Source organism: Macrobrachium rosenbergii, chromosome 11, assembly GCF_040412425.1.
Source record: "Macrobrachium rosenbergii isolate ZJJX-2024 chromosome 11, ASM4041242v1, whole genome shotgun sequence".
Classification (NCBI taxonomy): domain Eukaryota; kingdom Metazoa; phylum Arthropoda; class Malacostraca; order Decapoda; family Palaemonidae; genus Macrobrachium; species Macrobrachium rosenbergii.
The window spans coordinates 45,371,643-45,394,306 of record NC_089751.1 but is presented as its reverse complement, the minus strand read 5'-3'; the positions used below and the strand labels follow the sequence as shown (position 1 = coordinate 45,394,306).

Here is a 22,664-nt window from a genome sequence, read left to right as displayed (position 1 = left end):
GATCTTTCTTAAGTCATTCGACGTATTCGATTTCCACTTGGAGGAAATGGTTACTCTTCCAACTTCTCTTTAACTGGTGTAATGAAGCCTTAGTTGGTTTTCATGGCAACAATGACTTGAATGTTTTGTGAGATGATATGATTAAGAGAAGCTTTTTTGGAGACAATTTGCTTTTGTAGCAATTTCTACTTCTCTTATCCCGTCTTCCTAAAAATATCGAATCTTTCTTATGATTCCCTTTATCTTTCATCCTCCACATCGTATTTTTCTCATGCATAATTTAGACAATTATTTTTATTAACAACCTCGAGCATTAGGCTAAGGAGCCTTTATGGCTGACGTCATCAGCTCCATGGTAGCTTGGAGGCCTGTAGGTCACGTGGACAGGGAACGTATACACGCGAGCCAGAGCTTATACAGCACAATCAGCAAGAATCAAAAGAAACAAATAAAAGAGCAACTTACAAAACTAGGGAAACACAATGCATATGAGTATACGCGCAAGTAATATATGAGGTTATATTATGGGATTAGCAACCAGAACTGAAATCTTTAAGCAGAGTCAAACAAAGCGGAGGACTTGTTGCTTATCGCCAGTCTCCTGAAGCCCCGCCCCCAGCGCTCGGAAAACGTTCAGTGCGTGATGACGTTGACGTCCGGCTCCCGGCTTGATGCCAGGGAATGCAGAAGTCGCTATGGTGGAGGCTTATTGAAAAACGTACCTATACACACTTGACAAGTGTTACTCACTTTTGGTAAACCCTTGCTTATGAAAACAAAGAACTTATTACGAATACGTATGAGTTGAGATTGTCTTAGACCTTGAGATTGCAGGCCCTAACACAGATTTCTTGCACTGTCGGGTTGCAGGGATTGTCATGGAAGAAATGTAGTTTTATCTGCATTTCAAAACTGCGATAAGTCTTATCTTGTGGCACCAAGCCGTTATAAATCACTGGCATAACAAAACCCATGTAATATGCCGTGAAATAAAAAAGTAGTGACTAATCTCTCTCTCTCTCTCTCTCTCTCTCTCTCTCTCTCTCTCTCTCTCTCTCTCTCTCTCTCTTGGTTTGTCCCAAATTCTCTAACAATACAATGTTTTGTGCTTCTTTGTAACCACACCAACCACCTCATAGAAAGAAACACAATGAAATAGAAATTGATTGCTATTCTTAAATTCTATACTAGGTGAACAATAACAAGGATAGAACGATACACGCTTAGAGCAGGGTTCTTGGAAATCTACGATAAATAAACACAATCTCTGTATGGCCGGATGAATTTTTCTGAAAACGTATAAGCTGCGGAAATGAGCCATTCGTTATCTCCTTTCTCACTACTGAATATGTTTCTAGCCAAAAGTCCTTGACAGCAATAGAGCTTTTGTGTGTATCTCCGCTTCATATCTCTTATTTACATGTTGCTAGTTAAATTCCATGACAGCAAGAGAGCTTTTGTGTGGATGTCTGCTCCATATCTGTTATTTACATGTTGCTAGCTAAATTCCATGACATCAAGAGAGCTTTTGTGTGATGTTTCGTCTTTTATTTATATGGTTACCTTCTCCTCACTTCAGAAATGTAACCACCACTGTTTCTAACGAAGAAAGTGTTAGACTGGCGGGCTTGTTCATATGGTGCAATTGTGTTACGTTTTTGTTAGGCGTCCTGCCAACGAACGTTATGCCAGCAATGCCCCAGGGCGGGTAAAGCAAGACGTGATAATATGATTTGCAGCCGGCGGTGACAGAGGCCCGCTTCCTTTGTTGCGAAAGCTTAGAGCACAAATTCGTTTTAATGGAATCGGTATCCTCGCACCAAGTATGTAATGCAGCATTTCATGATTGTTTCATTGAGCAGCTTATCATTTTTAGTATTCTTTGAAAGAAAACTATTGAGATGGCTTTGTCTGTCCGTCCGCATTTTTTTGTCCGCACTTTTTCTGTCCGTCTTCAGACTTAAAAACTACTGAGGCTAGAGGTCTGCAAATTCACATCATCCACCCTCCAATCAGCAGCCATACCAAATTGCAGCCTTGTAGCCTCAGTAGTTTCTATTTTATTTAAGGTTAGCCATGATCGTGAGTCTGGCAACAATGTAGGACAGGCCACTACCGGGCCGTGGTTAAAGTTTCATTGACCGAGGCTCATACAGCATTATACCGAGACCACTGAAAGATAGATCTACTTTCGGTGGCCTTGATTATGTGCTGTACAGAGAACTCGATTGCGCCGAAGAAACTTCGGCGCATTTTTTACTTTTTTTTTTTGTATTTTCTAAGGCCTCACCTATCCGTAGATGAAAGATTTGCCGAGTAAAAAGCGAAAAAAGGAAAATAATGCATGTTGATTTGTTACAGTGTTCTCACCCATTTGCTAAAATTTGTCGTTCAACTTATTTTTCCCCAAAATATTCTCTTCCATTCGCATACTCCCAGCACATAGTCCACTCCCTGCTGAAAGAAGAGAGAGAGAAAAAAAAATCATTGGATGCATTTCTTTGCTGCGCCCGTTAACGGCAACTTGATGTAGGTTTACTCGCTGTTGTTATGCAGAAATGCGCTGATTGTTAGGCTGCATCATTTATCTAGGGTTTGGCGTGGTCCCCCAGTCTCTTCTGGCGAATGCAGTGTTAATGGCTTATGTTTCCAGGGCAGTTGAATGCATTTTGTGTTTCAAATTCTCTGCAATTCTCTGTAATTCGTGGTGCTGGTCCGATATTTTGTTCGGGGAATATGTTCGTTAGCCTGCTGATGCTAATGTTGATGGACCCAGTGCTCAGTTGATCATGATTTGTATGTCAGTAGGTTTAATTCCGACGAACAGAGTCCCTTTGACGAATCTGACGCTTTCATTTAGATTTATCCGTAATTTTATTCTGTTATTGTGGCTAAGGGCGCCTAGGGAATGATAAAAAGAAGCGCAAGGGGCGGATGAGCGCCAAAACGTTTTGCTGTTCACTCAAGTTGGAGACCTGGGAAGTTTGTGTAGCGCTAGGCTGAACTTTTTTTTTTTTTTTTTTTAATGGTTGCTATGCAAGCTCTTTTGTCTCTGACGGAAACTGTATCTCGACAATCTTATTGTCCATTGAAATATATATATATATATATATATATATATATATATATATATATATATATATATATATATATATATATATATATATATATATATATATATATATATATATATATTTGATTGTTCTGAGTTTTTGGACTGTTTGGCAGCTGGCGATTTGACATTTTTGTTTATTTCCTTTTGCCTCCTTTCGCTGTCCCAAATGTTTGTTTTATTGATGCGCGCCCGCTCATGTTTCCTTCTTGCTCGTTTAATTTTATTTTTCCTCGACCGTTAGAGCAGACCATACCGAGTACATCGTCAGCAAATTGTAAGGTAAAGGTGAAAACACGACGGGGCAAAGGAGAGAGCCTTGTGGTACCCTTGGACCATGTTTTATGGCTGTGTCTAATTTGTCGTTGAATGCGGGTACTATTTTGCGTGCCTGTATACATACCCAATACACACACGCTCATACACATAGACTTTTATACATATTTACACACATATATATATATATATGTGTGTGAATTTATTTACGATAATTAAATTTCTCTTAGCTATTGATCTATATATATATATACACACATATATATATACAGTATATATATATATATATATATATATATATATATATATATATATATACATACATATATATATATATATATATATATATATACAGATATATAAATGGATAAAATTTAATAATCTTATATAAATTCATATATACAGATATATAAATGGATAAAATTTAATAATCTTATATAAATTATATATATTTATATATATATACATACACACAGACACACATTATATATATATATATATATATATATATATATATATATATATATATATATATATATATATATATATATATATATATATATATATATCAACGTCTCTGGGTGTGTGCGTGTTCAGTGTGTGTTAGGTATGTTTATATGTATAAAGGCACGGAAAATAATAGCCTACTGTCATTTGCATATATATACACATATAAACATATCTGTCTATCAGTTTACCTCTCCATCTATCTATCTATCTATATACATAAATATATGTGTATATACAAAGGTTATTAAATTTACCCATGACTTTCGTAATTTGAAATCTTAAGCCACAAAACACTCATTTACGTAAGTCACTATGCCTTCCAAAAGAATAACGTACGCCCAAATGTAAATCGCTTGAGGACACATATCCTGACTATGCCTTTTTTGGGTGGGTATGCTCTCTCTCTCTCTCTCTCTCTCTCTCTCTCTCTCTCTCTCTCTCTCTCTCTCTTATATGCATATATATATATATATATATATATATATATATATATATATATATATATATATATATGTAAGCCAAGTAATTGTTAATCTTTGTTCAAAGCAGAGCGCCATTATCTTTGGAAAGTTATATCTATAGTGACGCCTCGTAACATCAGTCATGATAATAGTCTATTGGTAATAAACTCCACGTTAGACATAATTGTGTCCTCTCACACAATATCTACTATATATATATATATATATATAGAACATGTTAAAGACTGCTCTAGAAGCAAAATCCCTCGCTGGCATAAGGCCAGCAGAATCTAAAACAATAACATCATTCATTCTGTGCAATTTACAGATGTGTTTCCCTACCTGATTTGGATTACCAGTCGATGAACATCTCGATGCTACGGACACTGGAAGCCAACTTGGATCGAGGTGTCTGCATGCTGCGTATTTTAAGGGAAGCGGTAAGTGGACTTAGAAGACTCTTTATTGGGTCGTATCTAGCAGACAGAACTGAGAACCAGTACGCATTATCTCACTGTTTTGTACTTGTGCTCGGAGGAGAGTAGATTGTTTTGCTAATAGTGCTTGGAGGAAAGTAGATTGCTTTGCAAATTAACCTCTTTATAAACTTTACTTTTTACTGAAGGCCAATTCTGATTTTAAATAATATACTGTATGTAGACATCGTTTCACATTGTTATTTTTTATGTTTTTGTTATCGGAATGCGATGCGTGATAAATATCCATGAATTTTATGAACTACTCTATTGATAATTCAGTACACTTGCTCCACTGATGTTCAACCTTTGGTTTCCCATTGCTCTACAAAGTTGCAGTTTGGGCATGGACAACTTTATTATTGCTTCTAAGATGATGATTATGCAAGCTTGATTTAAGTTTAAGAAGCAGGCAAAAGTTAGTAGATGCCAGCACACTGCCAACAGAAACCACTTACGTAAATTTTTGGGGATGCGTAGAGCCCTAGTATTTTATTTGTAGTCTGGTTCAAGTTGAAAATGGTGAACCCACGTCTTATCTTGGGTTACTATGTCATAAGTAGATTGGTTAATTCTGATTGGAAGTAAAATGGGTCCTGTAATTTTCCACTCTGGTCAGCTTCTGTTCTGGTGACGACAGTCACGGTGCCTTTCCCATTAAAAGGAACTCGAGTAAGGAGTCGAGATCGCATTGAATATAATAACAAAATGATTCACGTGCTTTATCGCCAGTCAGTATGTTAAGTATTGGCTAGTTTAGTTAGTGCGAGCAGAAGAAAGACACTTTACAGTGAGTGTTCATTTACAGATGGCGGTTGGTACATTTTTAAATTCATCATTCTTTTAGTCTTGGGGTGGGTGCCTGTTATTGGTATTATGGTCATAACTTTTATATTACTGATATTTCTTTACAAATTGCTGATACCTGTCTACCGATGTGGGGAAATTACTTAACGGATAATAATTCTACGAAGCAAAAAATATCTGCTGTAGATTATGTGGAATCTGTTGATCTTTGAAGAGTGACGTGAGAATCACCAGTGTAAATTTAGTTAAAAGCTGAATCCATGGGAGGAAGCAAGCTAAGGTGTCGTTGACTATCTTAAAAAAAGCATGACTCATTGCAATTATACGAGAATACATTAGTAGAACTTAAGGTTTGGTAATGCCTTCGTCCATCCAAAGCGTCTCATCAAATCTGTAATTACCCGTTTTGGTTAATATTCCAACCTTGGTTGTCGGGATGCCTGGTGGTAATATTGAATTAATTATCCGACTCCAAATTCCTCCCATAAGCCTTGTCATATTTATACACCAGCCACCATTTCCAGCGTGTGTGTGAATATTCTCTGGGACAGTTCAAGTGGCTTAACGGGTCCATGGTAATGTGGAGTAATAGCAGTTGACCAGAAGTTTATATGCTGTTGGAATATTGGATATTCGTTGCTTGCATCAGCAGCAACAGTTCCATTTTTGTTGTTATTTTCATCGTAAACGTTATTATTATTATTATTATTATTTATTATTATTATTATTATTATTATTATTTTTTTTTTTTTTTTTAGAAACTTTGCAACACAAGCATTAGCGTTTATCAGGAAGTCTAACAAAACTGTAACCCTGGAAGTTCTGACTTATCTATCTTTCTCCTTTTTAACAAGCAAAGCAACGCACAATACAGGTCATCACAAGCCGATAGTTTCACAGGGAAAATATCAAGAAAGTTTGCCGTCGTTAAGTCATCAAGATATCAATGAGAATGCTTCTGATTTGTTTTGCATGTTTCCAACCCCCGTATATGTTGCTTACGATCGAAGTACCGTGTCATGTCACTTTGTATTCATGGTTTTCTTTGCTTTTGGATGATATTGCCTCGTTTTCCTTCAGTCGGATAAGTGCATCGATAAACAGGCATGTGTTCAACAAGACAGAAACCTGAGTGCATGAGAAGTTCTACTTGCCTCCTGTCCAACAGGATGTGTTCTTTCCAAGGTTTCGAATAATCATAGATTATGTTCAAGTTGCGAAATTCCACGAGTTTAGGTATTTGGGCACGAGTGCCTACTCAGGGTTTTTTTTGTTGAATATAAAGGTATTTATTCATTTTTTAAAAGTGCTCAGAAAGTACTTTCAAAAGCAAAGCTGACTGAAATAAAATATTGTACAAAAGAGAGAAGAATCGCTTCTATAAACTAATGAACAGTTCAGAAACTTAGTCTTCTCAGTATAGTGCTGAAAGATATTAATATTCTAATCAACTATTGAAATACGTAGGAGAGGAGCATGACTGAAACCAAATTCATATACTGTACACTAAAACGCAAATGAGTTGTTAAAAGAAAGAATGGCGACAATAAAATGAAAATCGTTAAATTTAGATTAAGTAGAAACAAATAAAAAAAAGCGCTGAAATTTCTTCGGCGCAATTGAGTTTTCTGTGCAGCGTATTATGCAGCATGAAACTCTCACACAGCCCATGAAACTCTCAGCCGGCCGCGGTACCAGACGCACGATCATGGATAACTTTAACCTTAAATAAAATAAAAATACTTAGGCTAGAGGGCTGCAATTTGGTATGTTTGATGATTGGAGGATGGATGGTCAACATACCAATTTGCAGCCCTCTAGCCTCAATAGTTTTTAAGCTCTGAGGGCGGACAGAAAAGTGCGGACGGACAGAGAAATAGCCATCCCCATAATAGTTTTCTTTTACAGAAAACTAAAAAATGAGCATCAGAGCTTCCAGCGTCGTACCAAATCATCTCTCTTGAGATAAGATCCTTTTTTCTGTTTCCTTGTCTTGATTTAACCCAGATCAGTTCCTGTGTTTGTCCTCAAGGTAATAAACATTCCCTCGGTCTCTTCCGAAGAAGGTAAATTGCTTTCATGAGGAGAGACTTGTCTTGCTATATTACGAGTCTTTTTCCGTCACTGGTTCTCTAGTATTGAGACTTTATTCCGGAATAAGAAGCCAGTAATAAGGATTCAGAGGTCAAAGAGAGAGAGAGAGAGAGAGAGAGAGAGAGAGAGAGAGAGAGAGAGAGAGAGAGAGAGAGAGAGAGAGTTTACTTTAGGCACCATCGATTTAGACATCTATTGATATGAATGAGATATCAAATTCCAGTAAAAAGCATACCATGCTTTCTCTTCGGTGCCCTTCGGTGCCCTAGAAACAGCCATACAAGAGTATTTATTATTTTACAACTATTGTGACTGCGAATCAGTGAGTCTGTAGGATACTTTTGTTTTGAATCCAGCCAAATTCTGTATAGGTTTGGTCCCAGTGAAATAAAGATTCAGAAGGAACTGGTAAAGGAAAAATGTACCCGGTTAAAAGACTTGACCTAAACAAACTTGCGTCATGGTAAAGACCAATCCTTTTAACCTCCTCATAGCAAATTCTCTCTCAATTTGTCTGTCCCCCTACACATGACGTTAAAGTAAACAGACATGCGTGCGTGCCCTCAAACACACACACATACACTCACACACACACACACACACACACACACACACACACACATATATATACATATATATATATATATATATATATATATATATATATATATATATATATATATATATATATAAATATGCACATAGTCACGTACAGTTATGATGATAAGGGTTGTAATTGATTTCAAATTCATGAACGTAATAACGCTTGCTTGAAACGTTGCCCCATGAAATTGCACGTCAGCAATATCAGCAATGATTAGTCAGCGGTCATTCATAGGAAACCTTCAGTGGTCATAAATAAGAAACCTTACTCTGTGCACGTGCAATTCTACGAGGATCATAAACATAGGCCTATCGAACACAGGACAGAGGAACGCCATTTCCAGAAATATAAGCCAAGAATATATGAATGTGATAATCAAGCAGATGGTATTCTACTGAACAAGTTCTGTGGATATTGAAGGTGTACAACCGTTTCCATCATGTTATTTCTTTTATTATAAGTACTGTAGTACTGGTTTTCATATGTTCTCTTCGGACCATTTACAATCATCATTTGCCAAGTATCACATTCTGGTGAATTTATTTCGTTTAACTTTCATTCATAATCTAATCATCAACAACAAGATTCAACTGTTTTATATCTAGAATAAATAAAGACCTTCATATGTTCTCTTCAAGAAAAGAAAAGGAAGAAGAAAATGCCATGTGTGGTTCCTTCTCTAATTGGTACCTTGTTTCATAATTAGTTTTTGGAGGAGTCATGTTCTCTCACTACGGCTTGTCACCGATGTTAATTTTAATGATTAGTCACACACACACATATATATATATATATATATATATATATATATATATATATATATATATATATATATATATTTTTTTTTTTTTTCCTGGATAGCCATTTTACGAGTTGATAGTGACATTAACAATAATATTAGTAGTACTAAGAACGTTCTATAGGTCGTAACACTTGTGTACCTTTCATTTCATCTTGACAAATGTACCATCACGATAAAATCCATTGAGGAATTACATTTATAATAGAGTTTTCAAGAGGAAATGCACTTTTCAAACAAAATTTCTTTTTTAATTTAAAAAAAATAAAAGGCATCTGGTGAATTGCTTTGTGAACATTTACTGACTCCAGACAAACATGTTTCCGTATCTCTCTCTCTCTCTCTCTCTCTCTCTCGTTCTAATTATACATACATATATATATATATATATATATATATATATATATATATATATATATATATATATATATATATATATATATTATCTCTTTTCTCTCTCTCGTTCTAATTATACACACACACACACACACACACACACATATATATATATATATATATATATATATATATATATATATATATATATATATATATATATATATATATATATATAGAGAGAGAGAGAGAGAGAGAGAGAGAGACAGACAGACAGACAGACAGACAGACAGACAGACAGACAGAGAGAAGACTGGAGTAGCGTCGGAAAATTTTTTTATTTGCATATATATATATATATATATATATATATATATATATATATATATATATATATATATATATATATATATATATATATATATATATATATATATATATATATATATATATATATATATATATGTAGATACGTGTGTGTCTGCATGAATGGCTGCTTTTTTAACCGAACGGAAACTTGAATTGGTTTGAAATATGGCGTCGAGAAGTCATAGTTTTATATTGTCGGAAAGAAATCCTTTAGGTAATATTCCTTTAAACTGATAACAAGTTCAATGCTTATCCAAATCATTTGTTGCTGAAAAGCTGTGATTATTTTATTCACTTGTATTCCTTTCCATCTTCATGGTAATTCTATATATTGTCTAGAAGTGTCTGATAGATGAAATTAATCTGTAGACAGTTTATGCAATGTTCAGGGGTTCATTTCTTCACACTGGCCTTGGTTATCATGAAAGGGGGATAATCGGTGGTTGGATAAAATCAAAATTTATTATCGTGCTCGCAGGCATGTAAAGTACCGGCATGACGAAGAAACCCTTAAAGACATTATATCCTATCATGTCTCCCCCATAGAACCTTGAAAAATCATTAACATAATCTACTATACAACAAAGAACAAGTAAAAATTGCGCCGAAGTATCTTCGGCGCAATCGTGTTTTCTGTACAGCGTATAATGCTATATGAAACTCTCAGCCGCGGCCCATGAAACTTTCAGCCACAGCCCGGTGGTGGCCTTTGGTTTTGGCACCTGTAGCGGTGCCAGACGCACGATCATGGCTAACTTTAATCTCAAATAAAACAAAAACTACTGAGGCTAGAGGGCTACAATTTGGTATGTTTGTTGATTGGAGGGTGGATGATCAACATACCAATTTGCAGCCCTCTAACTCAGTAGTTTTTAAGATCTGAGGGCGGACAGAAAAAGTGCGGACGGAGAGAAAAAGCCGTCACAATAGTTTTCTTTTACAGAAAACTAAAATCGGAAATCCTCTTCATGCGCGATCCTCCGAAAAGGATCAATGTATTTTGGGACTTCACCTGCCCAGTGCGTTGATGCCCTGGTACCTGTGAGGTATGTCAACGGTGCCCTTCTCAGATGGTAGACCCTATAATAATCTCTGAGACAAAAGCTGAAATTGCAAGCCCCTTTTATCATTTTATTTTACTGTCCTTTTACGCAAAGAAAATTAACCTGGTCCCAATCTGAGAGGAGTCTTGTTTTTAGTGGGGGGATTGCTTGTCTTTCCCAATTTGGCGAGATAATATCCTTCTCTCGTCTCGGCTCATTGACTTATTTGCTTCCGCTGAATAAAAATCGGGACACGAAGAGGCTAACCCACACCCGAGGCCACTCTCCGGTTGACATTCAGTCATGGAAGCGAATCTGGTGGAATTTTGTCGTGAAGTCTTGTGGTCCTTTCAACGTTGTTTATCATTACTTTGCTTTCTTTCTTCGCCTTAGTCCTCATCGAATGATGCCGTCTCTTTTGTTAATGTTTCGTCTTTTTTAGTAAGCCGTTATTTATGAGTTATATTTGCATATAGTTTAGCGTTTCGGTCACATAATTTCCATTTTCATAATTTTATGCTTTGAAGTTATACTTTCACTAAATCATTTTGATGAAACATTTCGTCGTTCTCAGATAGACTCTACAGTCTCAGATAGGCTCTGCAGAGTCTCAGATAGACTCTACAGAGTCTCAGATAGGCTCTACAGAGTCTGAGATAGACTACAATCTCAGATAGGCTCTATAGAGTCTCAGATAGACTCTACAGAGTCTCAGATAACTCTACGGAGTCTCAGATAGGCTGTACAGAGTCTCAGATAGGCTCTACAGAGTCTCAGATAGACTACAGAGTCTCAGATAGGTTCGACAGAGTCTTAGATAAGCTCCATCTGGTCTCTGATAGCCTCTACAGAGTCTCAGATAGGCTCTACAGAGTCTCAGATATACTCTACAGAGTCTCAGATAGACTCTACAGAGTCTCAGATAGACTCTGCAGAGTCTCAGATAGGCTCTACTACAGAGTCTCAGATAGGCTCTACAGCGTCTCAGATAGGCTCTACAGAGTCTCAGATAGGCTCTACAGTCTCAGATAGGGTCTACAGAGTCTCAGATAAGCTCTACAGAGTCTAGTTCATACAAATCTCTTGTTTAACTGTACGTCATGGTTAAGAAATATTATATTCCTTATTATCTGGAATGTTATGTTTCAAGGTTCCACTTACAGTACGTACGAATGAAGCGATCTTCATCTCTCTCGTATCATTTGTTTTTGCAAGAGGTGAACGGGTCACCGCAGATTAAATGGAAGATGTGTCTTTCCTTCAAGCTTAAAGAAAGTGTTCACCATATAGAATAATTTACTCTTTAATATGGGTTAAATTACGTTAGTTTCTATTAAAGTAATGCGTCTTATTTGTGTTTCTTTTATTTATGTCATCCACCATCACACCTTTTATATTGTGTATTGAGTTTCTTTTAATGTCTTGCCTTTATTCACCTTTTTCAATATGCCAACTTACTTTGACGTCTGCAGAGAGCTTTCATAAACATGGTGAATGGAATATCCTCTAAGAAAACTGTTTTGTTCTATTCCTTTTTCCTTTCGATGGTGTGAAGAAAACAACGCAATCGGTGCTTGATCATATTTGTGCTCGTTTCGTATTCATAACTACATATCTTTCTGCACAGAATTCTGAATTTGAAATTCACGAGCGTCACTATAAAGTCTGTAATTAATTCGACGTTAAGCGCTAATTTTAAAATAATAATATAAATTCATGGTATACATCACGGGATACAATATTCAGGTTCAAAAGTTTCAACCATATTTTTAAGTTTAAACAGTAATTGCTGACGGACAGAAAACGAAGGAAAAGTGATGAATGTTTAACTTACAATAAACATTAATAGTATATACCCAGTGCAGCCAAAGGACAGAAGAATGAATGAACGATGGTTCCATCGAGTATAAATGCTTCTTTGGTTGTTGTTATCCCCCTTACAAACAAACAGCAGCTTTCATACTGAAGCCTTTAGTGTTCACGCCCATGCATGATCTATGGAGACCGGTAACTGCCAGGGATTATACAGTTTCCCTTTAGGTGAACCACATAAATCTTCAGCCGGAGGTTGATCGATGTTCAGGTCCTTACTGACCGTAGTTTGAAAGACCTAAAACTTTTCCCCTGTTTACCTCGTGTACTACTGATAATAGGAACCTTGTACCCGAAGAGAGCAGAACCAAAGACCTTAGAAAAGAGCATCCCAGTGAATGATTGTTTACAGAGCTTCAGGAATTAATAAAAGCAATTTCAGCTATTCATGTCAAAGGCTCTTTGTACGGTTTCAACCCTGGACGTCAGTTAAAGCATGAAACGTGGTTGTACTCATGGGTTTAGTAATTGGTTCGTGGAACTCGGCGAATTCATTTCTCAAAAGAGAATCAAACACCAATGTCACATGTTTCATGCTGTTAGACCAAATTGTAACCTACTTAATCATCTTTATTATTACCAGTGCTTTTTATATTTAAGTTTAGATATATATATATATATATATATATATATATATATATATATATGTGTATGTATGTATGTATGTACAATCACTCAAAAAAGTTTTGCAACATACTTCAAAACTTTTCGGACAACAGCTTATAATAGCGACATCTGGCGCTATTTGGCAACTCAGTTGTAAGCGCGTGAAACAACTGAACACTATTGGTGGTCCGAGAAATTACCTGCAGTTTTTTAAACAGGGCTTTTTCTGATACTGCTTACTGTTGTCATATTTTACTTAATTAAAGGATGTTACTGTAATACTTCAGAGGTCATCACTGTTATTGTTTTAATATTTTCATCTCCAACTGCCATCATTATCGTTGTTTTATCTCCTTTATATGTGTGAACTTTTCATGACTGTTACAAGTTGAACTATTAGTCTTATTAACATCAACAAATACGACTTTTGTAAAGATTTGCTACACATTATTATTAATTAAATTTTTGAATGACTAATCCTATGTATATTGTGAACTAGTGAAACTTAATATAAAATATACTGAACTAGACTAACAGATTTCACGTCTATTTTTGTAATACATAGAATATAATCGCACACACATACATACATACATACATTACATATATATATATATATATATATATATATATATATATATATATATATATATATATATATATATATATATATAATGTTATCATGTGTAATTTCTTATTTCTTTCATTGCTACTTAGGCCTATCATTTTGATGCCTCTTATGAAGTTAACTGAATATATAACGCCTAATTTTGTATTTCTTATTATCTAAGTTTCTAAAGAATTAAAATTAGCAAGAAGTTCAACATTAATTTAGTTAATGCTAAATGCCAGCAGTGATGAAGACTACCATGCTCATCAGTGGAGAATGTCTCCTCCTCATCGCAAAAGATGACTCGTACAGAAATCATCGGCCACTGGATTATATTATAACGCAAACCCTAGCCTCTATTCTTTGTGTTTCGCTGATATGAAGTGTTTCTTGACAGGAGTATGATGAAATAATATCTTGGTCTCATGTAGCCTGTTAAGGATGGTTTGAGCAGCAAATTGAAGGGGAGAGCGTAATGTTCTCTCTTTATAGCAACATCGGTTGTCACGGGGAGTTAGAGGATAAGTGATCATCCGATGATGATCTTTAACGTAGTGCAACAATGGAGTTGTCCTCCAGTTTTTACAATGAATTTATCATGTTTCCTCGTTCTCTCTGTTGTTGTATCCTCTATACATGGTTGTTTTATTTACGCTAAGCTGCCGAGCAATATCTACAATAGAAACATTAGTCTTATGCAAGCTAATGATTGTGGCGCGGCTTAGTCTGTTGCCCATCTTATCGTGCACGTGAAGAGAGTTTAAACTTCTCCTGCCTGAATGTGGAGTCACACGATAACATACGACGTTATGAGATTTTTTCTTTTTTGTTTTTGACAACGATAATGGTTGAATTCTTTCTTTCTTTATTTATATATAATTTCATTGATGGTTATTCAATATTATTTTATTAGTCAATAAGCTTTTCTCTGGATTCGAAATATAGTTTCTTTTTTGACTCTTTTGCCCAATCATCTGAAGTGAAATTTTTCAAAATGTTTCGTCATTTTTCGTAATATGAATTTTTCACTTGCCATTCTTTTTTATATTGTTAACCGTATGATTAATAACCAAAGTCGCATAAGAAAATTACATTTCCTTGTAAATATCAAAAGAACAAATTACTGTTAGGTGAACGAAAACTTCTGGAACATGTTGCAAAACATTTTTGAATGACTGTACATATATGTAAACATTAAACTGCAAATGTCGTTTAATATCTAATTAGCACTATTTTGCGAATATCGCCGAAGGGGATTTATAAGTGAAATGGGTTGGTACCCAAGTGACTCGAACACCCGACAGTACCCTCTAACGTTGACTGGAAGTCATTGGAGGGTACTGTCGGGTGTTCGAGTCACCTGGGTACCAATCCATTTATCACTTATAATTCCCCCTCCGTGATATTCCCGAAATAGTGCGAATTGGATATTAAACGACATTTGTGCATGTTTGTACAGTACATGATGTGATAAAAATTCATATATATATATATATTTATTTATAATCATGAAGCTGCCAATGTCGTTTAATATCCAATTCACGCTACTTCGGGAATATCCCCGATGGGGAATTATCACGAATGGGAATTTATAAGTGATAAATGGATCGGTAACTGCCGGGTCTCGATCCCTCGACACAGTTACCTTCCAACGGCTCCAGTCGACGGTCTACCCACTGAGCCATTAAGAGATATTCCCAGAGTAGCGTGAATTGTATATTAAACGAAATTTATAGCTTCATGATTGTATATAAAACACGGCATGATAAAGATTTCATATATATACATATATAGTATATATTTATAGTACTCATCTCCTTGTTCATGCTGACGAAATTTTTTTTTCCTTCCTGGTGTTACTTGAATAACACAGATCCAACCACAGAGAGGAGCCCATCAGAGGGACAGTTGAGGTCCACCTCTTGATATGAAAGCACTTCAAAATTAGGATCTTTCTCATTACTTCCTTGAAATCGAGTGCTTCGTGTTCTCCGTGTCCTCACCCAGGAGTCATCTTCGTCGCCAAACAAGTAAAGAAATTTTCCAGGAGAATTAATTCTGTTTTTTTTAATGAATAAAGAAACTTCGTTGTAAACAGCCTCTTCATAAAAGTTTAAACTGAAATCTAAGAGGATTTCAGTTGAGGTTATATCATATTTTTACTATACGAGGGTATCTTCCTATGAATTACCACTTGCGTTTTTATATGAAGCTGAAGAAGTGATCCATGTGATTGGCCAGGCAACGAAACATGCAACTGATAGCTAAATGGAGTTCAAGATAGACGTTTCCATAATTTTGATCTAACACAATAATACTAATATTCTTTTCCGTCACATACCATCGGTCGATCGACTCTTCAAGACAAATTCCCATCATATAGATCCGGTGTCTCTGAAATATTTCGTTCAAGACAGGGGAAATAACACGGAATCCGAACATTCCCGTGATTTCCAATTGTTTAAAACATTGGTTTTGAATAGTTACCAAAATTTCCCCACGGCTCCTCGGTGGAAAAAGAAATGTTATATCTTAACCGATTCATTTAACTCGAGGAAGGGGAAAGGTGTAGTTTGGAACGAGCAGGGAAGCGAAGAAACGACAGCTTCCCTCGAGAGAGAGAGAGAGAGAGAGAGAGAGAGAGAGAGAGAGAGAGAGAGAGAGAGAGAGGGAGGAAATGGTAATGATTTGATGAATGAGGGAAGAGAAATTTCTGATAGTTTGAGAGAGAGAGAGGTGGGGTGGGGTTGGTGGAGTGGGAGTGGTTTAGATTTGATGAATGAGGGAAGAGAAATTTCTGATAATTTGAGAGAGAGAGAGAGAGAGAGAGAGAGAGAGAGAGAGAGAGAGAGGGAGGGAGGGAGGGAGGGGAATGGGAATGGTTTAGATTTGATGAATTAGGGACGAGAAATTTCTGATAAATTGAGAGAGAGAGAGAGAGAGAAGGGGGGGGGGAAATTGGAATGGTTTAGGTTTGATGAATGAGGAAAGAGAAATTTCTGATAATTTGAGAGAGAGAGAGAGAGAGAGAGAGAGAGAGAGAGAGAGAGAGAGAGAGAGAGAGAGAGAGAGAGAGAGAGAGAGGATTGCAACAAGGAGTGAGGAACGAAAGACGGAGATTACATTTATAAATCACTGGTTCGTTTTTCCTTTCATAATAATAATGATTTGTCATCTTTTCTTACATTATAAAATATTCGATTCTCAACATCCGCTGTGATGTAATTGTTATATGTTGTAAATTCTCTCTCCCACCCCACGCCTCCCCCCACAATCCCTTGGGTAGGGGCACCCCCTCCCACCAATCTCCCTCCCCCAACCCCTGTTTGTGTGCTGCGCCAAAAAAGAAATTGCAAATATCAAACGCCAGTCATCGTAGCCCATCATCATAACAATGTCATTATCAGTAATGAAAAGTGATTAGAGAGGATTTATCAGTCAAACAGCGTACATCAAAGGCTTCGCCATGCCGGCTGACTTTGTTTGTTCGCATGAAGTTCGATTATTCATGTTTTGTTGATCACATGCGGACGTGTGTACAGGATCTGGTTTGCTTGGTGTCATTATGCAACGGACTGCAATCATGTTTGTTTGCAACTGCGAATAGGCCTTGATAATGTGACTTTCACTAATGAACACGTTACATGTAAATGAGATGCTTTTTTTTATTATTCTGTCATAAACACGTTTTTTTTTATGATAGCTAGGTGAATTTCTGCTAGCTTATTTATCAGTATCATTGCTATCATGTACTGTTGAAGTTAGAAGAATTTATGAAAATAATAATAGCATCTAGGTCAAATTCTGCTACAAATGCAATGGACGGTATGTCCTTAGCTCCAAAAAGCTTTCTCATATAATGTAAGCCCAGACTCAGAGATGAAACGTCGTATCAAATTAGGGTGAACTTGGTCTCGCTCCGGTTCTTGATTTTAGAACATCTTGCAGGAATGGAAACCGTCTTTTGGTGACTTTACTCGGTAATTTCTAGTATAAGAGGAGTGAAGAAGAAGATTAATTACACAGACTGCTAGTACAGTTTTGTCAGAGGTGTCAAATTTAACTACATAGTGCCCCACAAAAATGAAAAAAAACAGGAAATTTGGTACTGTTTATTTAATTGTTGGAAAAAAAAAAACAGCTTTTGTTAACAGAAACGTTGTTAAAACAGAAAAACACAAGTGTTAGACGTGGTGTTCAAAATGCTATCCGTGGGCAGCTGAACAACGACGTAGACAGTCAAGCTTCCATCAACAAAGTTCTGAAGGACTGTATGTCTGTGACCTCTCTCCTCAGTAACTGAAGCTGGTGTAACAGTAAACCCCTCATGGCAAAATCCATTACTCCTCAGTAAGTGAAGCTGATGTAACAGTAAACCCCTCATGGCAAAATCCATTACTCCTCAGTAACTGAGGCTGATATAACAGTAAACCCCTCATGGCAAAATCCATTACTCCTCAGTAACTGAAGCTGATATAACAGTAAAATCCATTACTCCTCAGTAACTGAGGCTGATGTAACATAAACCCCTCATGGCAAAATCCATTACTCCTCAGTAACTGAAGCTGATGTAACAGTAAACCCCTCATGGCAAAATCCATTACTCCTCAGGAACTGAAGCTGATGTAACAGTAAACCCCTCATGGCAAAATCCATTACTCCTCAGGAACTGAAGCTGATGTAACAGTAAACCCCACATGGTAAAATCCATTACTCCTCAGTAACTGAAGCTGATGTAATAGTAAACCCCTAATGGCAAAATCCATTATTCCTCAGTAACTGCAGCTGATGTAACAGTAAACCCCACGTGGCAAAATCCATTACTCCTCAGTAACTGAAGCTGATGAAACAGTAAACCCCACATGGCAAAATCCATTACTTCTCAGTAACTGAGGCTGATATAACAGTAAACCCCTCATGGCAAAATCCATTACTCCTCAGTAACTGAAGCTGATGAAACAGTAAACCCCACATGGTAAAATCCATTACTCCCCAGTAACTGAAGCTGATATAGCAGTAAAATCCATTACTCCTCAGTAAGTGAAGCTGATGTAACAGTAAACCCCTCATGGCAAAATCCGTTACTCCTCAGTAACTGAGGCTGATATAACAGTGAACCCCTCATGGTAAAATCCATTACTCCCCAGTAACTGAAGCTGATATAACAGTAAAATTCATCACTCCTCAGTAACTGAAGCTGAGGTAACAGTAAACCCCACATGGCAAAATCCATTACTCCTCAGTAACTGAAGCTGATGTAACAGTAAACCCCTAATGGCAAAATCCATTATTCCTCAGTAACTGCAGCTGATGTAACAGTAAACCCCACATGGCAAAATCCATTACTCCTCAGTAAGTGAAGCTGATGTAACAGTAAACCCCACATGGCAATATCCATTACTCCTCAGTAAGTGAAGCTGATGTAACAGTAAACCCCTCATGGCAAAATCCATTACTCCTCAGTAAGTGAAGCTGATGTAACAGTAAACCCCTCATGGCAAAATCCATTACTCCTCAGTAAGTGAAGCTGATGTAACAGTAAACCCTTCATGGCAAAATCCATTACTCCTCAGTAACTGAAGCTGATGTAACAGTAAACCCCACATGGCAATATCCATTACTCCTCAGTAAGTGAAGCTGATGTAACAGTAAAACCCTCATGGCAAAATCCATTACTCCTCAGTAACTGAAGCTGATGTAACAGTAAACCCCTCATGGCAAAATCCATTACTCCTCAGTAACTGAAGCTGATGTAACAGTAAACCCCACTTGGCAACATACATTACGTTGAAGTCAGGAGTGTACGTTAGTCAATTTTTTTAGTTCATTGATAATAAAGTAAAATACATGGTAAAATACGTGTGTAAAATATATAAAGTAAATCTAAAATTTCCTGTTTTTTTGTGGGGCACCCTAGTTTGAATTTGCAGGAATAAGAGAAACACCTAGCGTTTCTTATGTAGATAATTGTATTTAAAAGAACTAGTGTTAGCTTCAAGGGATGCAGGTCTACATGATAATCTCGAGGATGGCTGTCTGCTTTAAGCCGCTCTTACCCTTGAGGAAAGCGTGGTTACTATGTTGATGAAGTTAATTTATTTTCTACAATGAAAACCGAGTCTACCATGCTGATAAAACTTCGTGCAGCACGCGTAGGTCAGTGTAGAAAGTTCATCCTCATTAACGGCACACATAACTTTTTGATTTTCGTTTGCTGTTTACGATTTAGCGGTCGACAGAATCAATGAAAAACGTTTTCGATATCTTTTTGTTATTTCGAAGTTGTTTGCTTCTGCGTGCATGCTGGTGGGAGGGTTTGTTGACTCGTCATTTGCACGCTAACTTTACCGTCACAATGTGTAAGGTCATTTGAAAAGTTGTGAATATTTTAATGCTGCATGAAGGCTTTACCATCATTTCTAATCGCGTTTCCTTGACTTGGAGTAATACTCCTATAAGATTTCCCTGCGCTGGCTGGCGATTATTTAGTAAGCATTTTATTCTGATAGGTCATAAACTGAATCTAAATGCATGCTCGAGAACAATAACCGAGTTCTCTTTCCAACTGACCTACAAAAAAAAAAAAAAATTTACGAAATATCATAAGGTGGTATAAACAGCGTTTTTCAGGCATGTTTTCCATTAATAATATTAGTTAATCAGTGTATTCCATCTTTTAAGGCAGCTTATAAGATAGCTTTCTTGATAGCCCTTTGTATTAAAAATGTTTTTGAGGCATTTGTGACCCATTCAGGTAGCACTTATTTGCGGATGGAAAGATATAAGGCGGGATGAAAAGTTGAATAAATTGATGATGTTATTGCTATTATCATAATTACTAGTAATAAATGGTACTGGTATCCATTTATGACTGAGTTGCTTTACGTAAAGGAGAACTGCTCTCAAGAGGATATTGTTCAGCTACTATACTACTAGTAGGAATAGGACCTTATTGTAAGAGAAAGGTCCGTATCTCTTGGAGAAAAAGACCGATAATATAACGTTTTTTATTTGTCTGCAATAATGTCACACTGTCGATGGTCTTTGCGGCACAAGGAAAAATAAATGAAAATAATTAAATTTTCTCAGAAAGGATTGTGAAAAAGACTTCAACTGTATCTTTTATTACATCTAAAGAATATGATACTAATCTTAATGTTCATATGTATGATCTTTCACTCTCTTTCTTGTTCTGTATATATTTATATATATATGTATATATACATATATATATATATATACACATATATATATGTATATGTATATGTATATGTATATACATATTTGGTGATCAGAAGATTCCACAACTGCACTAGGCAAACTATTCCACATTTCAGTTGTAGCTAAAATAAAACTCCTATAAAACTGAGTCACAGTCAGTGCGTATACTGAAAAAAAGATTAATGAGACCGGAAGGAAAGCGACATGACGATGCATGATTATATTAATTGTTCATAAATTATTGTAGAGGAAGGGTTCGTTATAAATGCAAATCTACTCTTGTGTTTTTGGAAAGTTATGAAATTTTTTATACTAACAGTTTGCATCATTCTGGAATGCCCGTTAAACTCATACCTTAATTGGATTTTACGAGGGATAAAGCGGTAGTCACAGTTTTAGTTTTGTTCTCTGTAAAAGAAAATTATTGGGATGGCTATTTGTCTGTCCGCCCACACTTTTTCTGTCCGCCCTCAGATCTTCAAAACTACTGAGGCTAGAGGGCTGCAAATTGGTATGTTGATCATCCACCCTCCAATCATCAAACATACCAAATTGCAGTCCTGTAGCCTCAGTAGTTTTTTTTATTTTATTTAAGGTTAAAGTTAGCCATGATCGTGCGTCTGGCACCGCTATAGGTGCCAACAACACAGGCTACCACCCGGGCCGTGGCTGAAAGTTTCATGGGCCGCAGCTGAGAGTTTCTTGGGGCGTGACTGAGAGTTTTTCATACAGCATTATACGTTGTGCAGAAAACTCGATTGCGCCGAAGAAATTTCGGCGCACTTCTTAATTGTTTCCTACCGTATTTTAGTCGTGATGCAAGTGGTTCTGGGGCATTGTGGGATGCCTTCTTTTAATCTCTTTGCTCTGTGTTCTTCTTCCTTCGATCTCTTTCCTTTTCCACCTTTTTTCTTTCTTTCTTTTTCTAAAATGATACTATCTACTACTTTCACTGCCCTGATTACGATTTTCTGCATTACCTCTCTTTATGTTATTTAAATTATTTTATTGATTAAAGGATATTAGGAATTGTTTATTTTACTCCTCTTTAGTCTTCTTTTCCTTTGATATGTTACGTTTCTGTGAGAAGTCTACAAAATATTCTTTTTTACATCAATTTTAGGGGAATATTTTATGTCATGTTATACAATATTTCACAGAAAGTGAAATGTATCTATCGTGTAAAGGAGGCAAGAGCTTAAAATAGCAATAACCAGATATGGACGAAAGAAACCAAAGAAGATATAAAGTCAAACAGACTAACTAGTGTCTCTCATTCCTCCATCAAGTAATAATTTCTTCTGCACGAAGGAGATAGATGTCTTAGTGTCAAATATGTTATGACAAACTTGTCAAAAGCCTTGGAAATGCAAATTCTAAGGCTTTTAAAAGCAACTGTTGTTTTGTGTGGCAACTGTCTTTTATGAAAGCCACATTTTACTTAAAATGCGAGTCATTAAGGGTTTTT

At 36.3% G+C, this 22,664-nt stretch overlaps 1 long non-coding RNA gene across 1 annotated transcript in view; it reads left to right on the top strand.

Annotated features, from left to right (window-relative positions):
- The window catches only part of LOC136843398 (uncharacterized), a 106,874-nt gene that overhangs the window by 45,593 nt on the left and 38,617 nt on the right, over positions 1 to 22,664 (top strand). The window contains exon 2 of the long non-coding RNA XR_010854545.1: positions 4,688 to 4,799. This is a non-coding gene — a long non-coding RNA (uncharacterized lncRNA). The remainder of the gene's footprint in view (positions 1 to 4,687; positions 4,800 to 22,664) is intronic.